Raw genomic sequence first — 8,703 nt, 5'->3', positions numbered from 1 at the left:
TCTTACTAGCTTCTGAGTTCTGAAAGAACTCAGAATTCCAAATACCTCCGGCCTCCACGGGTTCTGGGAAGGGAGGGGGAGCCAGCAGGGAGCTCATTACGTGGGAGGCACTGACCAAGCGCTTCTAATAGGGCCTCGCTGAATCCCCCGTCAGTGCGAGGGGCCGAGGGGTCCTGTCACCCCCTGCTGCAGACAGCGGTGGATAAACTTCGGTAAGTGGAATTGCTGGGCCTAAATATATGTGTTTAACACTGACGGCTCTTAGCTCCTTTAAAATATTTAACAAATTACGAAAGGAAAACAATACCTTTATACTGGAGAATCCTAACAGACTCCCCCTTCTGTCAACATCACGGACCGCCTGATATGATGCACCCGGAGAAAAATTCTGAGGAACTCAATTGAAGAACATCCTATAAAACTCTGACTAGCACTCTTCAAATCTCTCAAGATCGTGAAAAATAAAGACTAAGGAACTGCCACAGACTTAATAATAACTACAGTCATGAGAACTCAGTGCAAGATGGGATCCTGCACTGGACCCTAGAACAGAAAAAAGACCATCAGGGAGAAAAACCGGTGAAATTCAAATAAATTAAGTACTTTGGATAAGATAGTGCCAAGGTTAATGTCTTAATTTTGATAACCTCTCCGAGTATGTAAGAGGGTAACATAAGAAGATGGGTGAAATATACTAGTATATGGTAACCACCTGTACTATTTTTGCAACTCTTTCATAAATTAAATTTCTAATAATGTTTTGAGAAATCTTACCATGTTGGCTTCCAAATTATTTCCAATAATTTACCCTCCCACCACCTGTAGGAGAATATCTGTTTTCTCACATAACAACACACAAACTTTTTAATGTCTGGTAATCTCATTCATAGTAATATTTTTAAAATACACTTCCTTAGTTATGAGCATAAATGAACACCTGTTCATTCACTGGCCATGTGTATGTTCATTTTGGTGAAATACCTTTCCATGGTCTTTGCCCACTTTAAACTGCAGTGTTCATCTTATTGATTTTTAAGAGCTCTTTGTATATTAAAGATAAACTAATTTTTGGTCTTATATAATTTTTTTCTCAAATTTTCATTTGTTCTTTGACTTTGTGAAATTATCTGTCCATAGTTTTTGGCTGTTGGTGGTATTTTTAAAATAACCTAATCTTGTCCATCTTTTATTGCTTCTGGATTTTTCAGATTTAGAAAGACATTTCCTACTCTGAGCTTCAAAATATATTTACCCATATACCATATCTCCTCTCAACATATCTGTGATTTCATATTTACATTTAAACTAGGGGCCCAGTGCACGAATTCATTCACCAGTGGGGTCCCTTGGCCTGGCCTGCGGATTCTAGCCGAAACCGGCTCTCCAACATCCCCCGAGGGGTCTCGGATTGCGAGAGGGTGCTGGCCAGGCCAAGGGATCCCAGCGGTGCACCATTCTCCAGAGCATTATCTTAATTCCTTGAGATTCTGTTTTCCAGTAATTGTCAACAGTTTGGCTCAAATAAGCTCCCAGAAATTATTTACAGGTTTGAATGTTTATGTTAACACCAGGAAGGTGTGCAGCTGCCCAGAGGGCACAGTCAGGAGAGCCTGGGCACCAGATGGACATAGGCAGCCCAGGTTAGAAGGGGCCCATGAGGAAGGAAGGGCCAGCACCCCTGCTTCCGGCCTGCGGGTGCTCCACCACGGACTTCTGGGACTGTGGTAACCACTGCTGCGGAACAGAAGGGACAGACACAGGTGAGAAATGACAAAGACCGAGAGGACTTCAGGCAGGAATTCAGGGCCAGAGTTTACAGTCGTCAAATACAATAAACAATCTCCTATGCCCACCTTAAATATCCGTGCACGGAGGAGGCGATGAAAGTGGATGGGAGATATGCTGATATTAATGTTCACTGACATTTAGGCTTCAGGTTGTGTCTTGACTCGTATTTGATTACCGGTATCCGGACATACCAAAAAAATGATTAACCTTGATTTACTAACCCCTGCGACCCCCGGCTCCCCTGCAGTGAAAGTTGTGTGTTTCTGCACTGAAAGTCTCTGGGTAAATTGGAGAAGTCACATAAACACTGCAGATTCTTTCTTACTGGCTTAATTTTTAAAATTTGGTCTAAATTTGGTTAAAATTATTGTTGGCTTATAAAACAAAAATTCTTTTTTTAAAAAAATATATTTTATTGAATTTTTACAGAGAAGAAAGGAGAGGGATAGAGAGTTAGAAACATCGATGAGAGAGATCGATCAGCTGCCTCCTGCACGCCCCCCAGTAGGGATGTGCCCGCAACCAAGGCACATGCCCTTGACCGGAATCGAACCTGGGACCCTTGAGTTCGCAGGCCGACGCTCTATCCACTGAGCCAAACCGGTTCGGCAACAAAAATTCTTATAAGAGAACAGAGACCTCTTCTTTTTTTTTTTTTTTTAAGAAAAAGTATATGAAAATGGGCAACCTGCCAAATGCATCAGCCCCTTGAACCTCCTAGTGAAATACTTTTCCTCCCACTTCCTTATTTTCCCAGAAGGGTTTTTAATCATATGGGCAAACAGAAAGGAGCAAGCAGATCAGGTTAGCTGTTTGACCCTCGTCACCAAGGCGGGACAACTCGGCTTCTCTGCGCAGTAAGAGGGGGTGGGGGGCGGGGTGCACCTTTGTTCTTTTTCAGGAAACGGCCTCCCCTGGAGGTTCAGAAGTCACTGTGTGAGAAAACAGACCTGAGACTACTCCCAGAGGCTGGTGAAGTACGTAGTCACCAACACAGTTTTGAGAGTTTAAAATTATTCTCCCCTGTCCCAAGAATGTCTCCAAGTCAGGTCAGCAAACCGAGGCCCAGGAGCCACCGCTGGCCTGTGTTGTAAATGTAGTTTCACGGACACAGCCATGCCCATTCCTTCAAGTATTGCTCACGGCTGCTTCCTGGCTGCCAGGCAGAGGTTGAATGGTTGAGACAGAGATCTCTCAGGGTTAGTATGAGGATTAAACCAGTTAAAAGTATTTGTTATCTGGACCTTTAGGGCAAGTTTGTCAATGTCGGCTCCAAACTATGAGGGTTAATAACCAAGTCCATTGTGTTCTCCTTACATTACTTTAAAAACGTACACAGAATCTCCTCCTCTCACTTTCCAGTCCACAATCCTATATAATAAAAGGCTAATATGCAAATCAACTGAACAGTGGAATAACCGGTCGCTATGACGTGCACTGACCACCAGGAGGCAGATGCACAACGCAGGAGCTGTCCCCTGGTGGTCAGTGTGCTCCACAGGGGGAGCGCCACTCAGCCAGAAGCCCAGAAGCCGGGCTCATGGCTGGCGAGTGCAGCAGTGGTGGCGGGAGCCTCTCCTGCCTCTGCGGCAGCGCTAAGGATGTCCTACTGCCTGCTTAGGCCCGCTCCTCATCAGCTGGACATCCCCCGAGGGCTTCCAGATTGTGAGAGGGCACAGGCCAGGCTGAGGGAACCCCCCATCCCCCAGTGCAAGAATCTCGTGCACCAGGCCTCTAGTTAGTATATAATTTTGTCTCTTCTAAAAAAAATCTGTCAAGGCAATAGTTTTAAAAACTGGTAATAGCCAAAGTTCCAGCCCAACTGAGCCTCGAAAGACTGCTGCCCTGGCCAATATCACATGGAGCAGAACCACTCAGCTGAGCCCAAGCAACCTACAGACCCATGAGCAATGATAAAATGACAGTTTCGAGTTTGGAGGTGATTTGTTATAGAACAAAAGATAATCACAATACAAACTGTTGCCCTGGTCAGTGTGGCTCAGCTGGTGGAGCAGCATCCTATGCACAGAAAGGTTGTCAGTTCGAGGTCACCCAGTTGATTCCGTCAGGGGATATGCCCAGGTTGTGGGCTCGAGTTGGTCAGGTTGCATATGGAAGGCAGCAAATCCATATCTTGTTTCTCTCTCTCTCTCTCTCTCTCTCTCTCTCTCTCTCTCCCCCTCTCCTATTCCTCTCTCTCTAAAATCAATAAAGATATATTTTTTAAAAATACAAACTCTCAAGTAAAAAAAGTTCCAAAATATAAAAAGGAAGGATACATACCAGCTATGGTGAGAATAGAATGTATAGAGGAAAGGAAGAGTAGAAATGGAGCTTTCATTTTTTATTTTTCACAGCCTTTTTCTCCTCAATGAGCATATTTTTAATACAAAAGCCAAACAATAACAATAAAAAATTAAGATGTGCCCTAGCTGGTTTGGCTCAGTGGATAAAATATTGGCCTGTGGACTGAAGGGTCCCAGGTTCGATTCCAGTCAAGGGCACATGCCTGAGTTGCGGGCTCAATCCCCAGTAGGGGGTGTGCAGGAGGCAGCCGATCAATGATTCTCTCTCATCATTGATGTTTCTCTCTCTCTTTCCCTCTCCCTTCCTCTCTGAAATCAATAAAAATATATAATTTTAAAATTAAGATGTAAGGAAGATATACATTGGTAGTATTAGCCAGTGTTGAAGCTGTATTTTTGGCATTCCCAGATTAAATCATGGTATTTTACAGCTTCCCCTAAAACAAAATGATTATACCACATGTATGTTCATGAAGTAGAGAACAAAACAGAACTCATTCAAACAGATTCCAAGGCTCTCTTCTGTGCTGGAACCCGTCACTGGGGACACCAAGGTGGCAAGATAGATCTCTCTCTTCAAAGGACACAAAGAAGACACAGGTCCCCATCTGGAGCTTGGGCAGGTAAAGGAGAGGCAGTAGAGTGCAGTGTGAGAATTCGGTTCTACCTGGGTACCTGGCAGTTCCTCCCAGCCCTCTGGAATCGTCTGTAAAGGGGTCACCTTGGTGTCTGTCTCCTAACACAGGTGTGAAAATTAAATGCCATCATTTACTTGCCACCAAGTAAACACATGACCATTTTTAGTCTCCGTTTATTCATTTAAAAAAGGGGGAAAGATCAATTGTACCTGCCTTAAGGGGGTTCTTCCGAGGAGCAAACGAAAGAATTACCTGAGGCTAAAATGAGAAAGCAGCTGTCTGCAGCAGGGCTCGGGCATCCCTGAGGCTGCAGAAGATGCTCCAGAGCTGGGGAAGGGAAACCCAGGAGTTACATTTATTTTTACCCAAAAAGTAGGATAGCAACTATGTTTTAGTGATACCAGTATGACAGGTAGTAACTTAAATTATATTATGTATGTACTAATTATGCTGATTATTTTAGACTGTTATGTTATGCTAATTTTATTATGCTACAGCAAAATACTAGCAGTGCTAATAAAAGCAGAAACTGACTCTGCCTTCTCACTGAGTCTCTCTGTCCAGGGTCACGCGCCACCACCCCTCGGAAGTGCCTGAGGTGTTCTTTGCCTTCAGGACTTGCACAGAGAAGTGGATTGACATAGTATAACTAAACTAAACATTAAAGAGGATATGAAGCTTTACGATTCCTATAAAAAGCACAAATTAGGTTACACCAATCAACGCAAGCACAGGCAAACACAAGCCCTGTTTGGAAGGTCCATGCTTCTCACCCAGTGTCAGCTCTGCCTGAGCCACAGCATGAAGTAAAAAACTCTGATCTGACCAGAAATAGGCCCAAAATACTCAAAATTCAAGAAGCAGTATCTGAAATGGGGTTTTACCTCCACTGTTATTAACAGTGAATCCAGCCCTAAGTGTATACTGGGCCTTGAGATACAAGACAACAATAGCACATGTATTTGTATGGGGAGAGCTAAAGGTTATTTCATTGAGATATAACTGACATATCCTCTATAATAGTAAAAGCGTAATATGCTAATTAGACCGACATCCTTCCAGATGACCTTCCAGACAAAGCCAGGGCTTCAAGGGAAGCCTGGTCCCAGGTGCCAGAGGGAAGCCCAGGTGCCGGGTGCAGAGGGAAGCCGGTGCCAGCAGCCGGGGTAAGGAAGGCCTACTCTCGCACAAACTTTGTGCATAGGGCCTCTAGTATATAATAATAAAAACCTAATATGCTAAGTGTCTGGTTGGCCGTTCAACCAATCAAAGCGTAATATGCTAATGATATGCTAAGGCCGCTCAACCACTCACTATGATGTGCACTGACCACGAGGGGGCAGACACTCCGACTGGTAGGTCAGCTTGCTGCTGGGGTCCTGCTGATCAGGACTGAGCAAGACAGGCCAGACATTCCCTGGAGCCCTCCCACAGTCCCTCCCCAGCTGGCTAACCTCCTGTGTCCCTCCCCGGCCCCGATTGTGCACCAGTGGGGTTCCTTGGCCTGGCCTGTGCCCTCTCCCAATCCGGCACCCCTCGGGGGATGTCAGAGAGCTGGTTTCAGCCCGATTCTGAGGCCAAGCCGAGGGACCCTACTGGTGCACGAATTCGTGCACTGGGCCTCTAGTAACATATATAAGTTTTAGGTGTTAAAAAATTTTTACTAATGAGAATGATAAAAAAAATTTGGAAATCACAGCAAACTACAAAATGTATCATTATATAGTATTTTCTATGTATTTTCTTACTGTCAGGCACTAATCAATCTTCAAAGATCTTAGTTGGAGGAAGTTTTATGAACACAGCCTTGAAGGGTTTTAAAGAAAAATAAGATCAAAATGTAAAAATCTGACAAGGCATGCATTTTTTCTTTTCTTCTGAAAGTGTAGGAAATTTCTGTGTGAAGCTAAGCAGACTCTCTGGGAATTTAGGAAACACTTCTTTAACTTCAAGCCAAGTCTCTCTCTCAATGTATTTCATCAGTAACTTGAAAGTCTAGAAAACCATCACAATCAAAGAATGCTCTTTGGGGGCAAATGAAGTACCACTCATACTTCCCTAAGGTGAGAGCAAAGGCCTATGAAGACCATTCCTCTCCTTTTGCAAATGTTTAAAAAAATTAACAAAGTGGGGTGTGTTTTTTTTTGGGGGGGGGAAGAGGTTCTTTACAAAAAAATTTCTTACCCCAATTATGGATATTATTTCTCATGTTAGGTCATTGAAAAAGAAATGAATCTTTTCCTCAGGCAACTTATTTTTTTCTAAAGATAAACATAGTAACAACAGTACAACTGAATTAAAGCCCAGGGCACAGGGGCTCTCAGCCCTCATCCCAGTCTTCCTCCTCCCTCCTGGTCACCCCAGGCAGTTTTAGAAGAAAAGGGTGGCTTACAAGCTCCCTTTCGCTCAAGTGCCATCAAGGAGCTCTCTGGTCATCACAGCCTGCGTGCTGACACTCCACCTTCCAACTCTCCCCTGTAGAGGCGGTTTCCCAGGCTCTGCTCGCTACCCTGCCCGCTTCAGATGCAGAAACCCAGCGGAACAAGCACAGGATTGTCAGCAGGGTCAGCAGTGCCCTCCCTGCTGGGGGAAGGTGGCCACATAAATAGACTCAAGGAGCCCTGGGCCTGACCAGGTCAACCATCTTCACTGCGGTTTCTGCTCACCAGCCGCCTCCCCCCCCCCGAAAAAATATATATAAATGCAAAACGTTGGCATTCCCCATCAACAACTGGACCAGCAGTTAGAAAGCAGATGGCATCCTTAGCTCCTAACAGCAACCTCGCTGCAATCTGACCCCTCCCTCGCTCCCCAGCACTCCTTCCTCTCATCCTTGGTTGAGCAAAGCCAATGAAAAAAATGTGATCACATTTGGAGATAGGAGAACAAAATATGTGTTGAAGAGCTAACCTTTCCCCTCTAAGCATCTTAAGAATTCAATGTCTTTTTCACCGAGTGACACCTTAAAAATTGAGTTCTGGCCCAAGGACAGTAAATGTTAGCAAGTTGCTGGTTTCTACTTAACGAATAAAGTAACATTCCTCTTCCCAATCGCATGAGCTTAGCTTCTATCCTCGATGACAGGAGGAGGGGGAGGAGCCAGAATGCCCCAGGCCACCACAAGGACCTCCTGGAGGTTACACGGCTCCCCAGGCCCCACGCTCCGAAAAATCCAGAAATACTACAACTGCCTCAATTTGAGTCAATGCGATGGCCATAAGCCAAACCCCGCATCATCCTCCAGCGCTGTTGAATATTTCATCCGGCTGTTGGACAGGTTAGTAATCCGCCCCTAGGAATGTCCCTCAACATTGGCATAATTTCCGGCTGCCGGCCCTCGGAGACCCCAACCAGACAAAGGAAATCTCGAAACGTCGAAAGACGCACAAGTTGAAGGCACCTTTAGACATGGGGCATCTGCAAATGGCTAGCAGCATCACCACATTCCGAATGTAATAATGATTCTTAAGATCCGCTAAAAAGAACATTTATCAAAATAGATTATTTTCCCCACTTTGCTTTACCAAAGAAAAAACAACACACACATTAAGAATATTAAGCAGGGTGTACATATAACGCGTATATAAACCCCGAAGTCCCTCTTCACAGCAGAGCTAAAGTTTTGCGGAGCCTTCACATGCCAAAGGTGGGGAAGGCAGGAGGGGCCCTGGCGCCCCCAGCACGGGCTCCGCATGGGCTCCGGTGGCGCGGTCCGAGGCCCCGGCCACCTGCCAGGACACGACCGCCGCCAACGTGGGTCGCCCGCGGCGGCGGGTGGGGGAGGTGGAGGGAGGACCGGGAGGTGAGGCTCTCGTGCGCGGCAAGCGCTCCCTTCTTGCTCCCGCGCCCATCACGCCCGCGAGACCCGCACCCGTGCGACTTCTGGGGGACGCACGCTTTGGGCTTTGGATGCTTGACGCGCGTGATCAAGGCAAAGAACAAAAGAAAAGGCCCGCACCGTCCCCGGCTTG

The sequence above is a fragment of the Myotis lucifugus genome, unplaced genomic scaffold, assembly GCF_000147115.1.
Source record: "Myotis lucifugus unplaced genomic scaffold, Myoluc2.0 scaffold_399, whole genome shotgun sequence".
Lineage (NCBI taxonomy): Eukaryota > Metazoa > Chordata > Mammalia > Chiroptera > Vespertilionidae > Myotis > Myotis lucifugus.
Note: the sequence above shows the minus strand (reverse complement) of the source record.